The sequence below is a fragment of the Triticum dicoccoides genome, chromosome 5A (genome assembly GCF_002162155.2).
Source record: "Triticum dicoccoides isolate Atlit2015 ecotype Zavitan chromosome 5A, WEW_v2.0, whole genome shotgun sequence".
NCBI lineage: Eukaryota > Viridiplantae > Streptophyta > Magnoliopsida > Poales > Poaceae > Triticum > Triticum dicoccoides.
In genome coordinates this window covers 452,726,639-452,727,244 of record NC_041388.1, presented here as the reverse complement: position 1 = coordinate 452,727,244, position 606 = coordinate 452,726,639, and positions in this window count along the sequence as shown.

Genomic DNA, 606 nt, shown 5'->3' with positions numbered 1-606 from the left:
GAGTGCTATATTCATGCGACAGGAAAGCAAGAATGCCTAGCCTCCCAGGTCCTTTGGCAAGGAGATGTCTGCCCACTTCACCATGTGGTATTTTTGTCGGTCGTTCATCGCTTGCCAAAAGAACCGAGAGGGTACTCCATTGTGTCCAAGGATTTTCACCAGTTAGGGCTTCATTGCCCTCATTTTAAGCTCCTTTTGGAAGAGGCAAGACAGGACATTGCAAATATTTAGCAATAACTATGCAGGTGGAGCCAAACAAAGTAGATCTGCAATCTTCAGCAGGTTGAGGTCAGATGTTACATTATTTATGCATCTACAAGTTTTTCGTTGTACTACAGTGTTTTCAATGTCAATGAGCACATGGGCAAGATGTTGATATGCAAACGTACGCTGCTACCAAGACGTTACCCCAACTCAAGTTGCAAAACAGCATCTCTAGCCTCATTGTTTTGTTTTAAAAGGACGAGCTTCTTGGTTAGCTGTCGACATCATGAATACATTACATTTTAGAGCTAGAGGTTGCTTTCTGCATCGGATTTATATCTTGAAGACTTGATGTAACAAACCTGCATGCTCTTGTAGAGGCTCACCTGCAAAAAGGAGGGG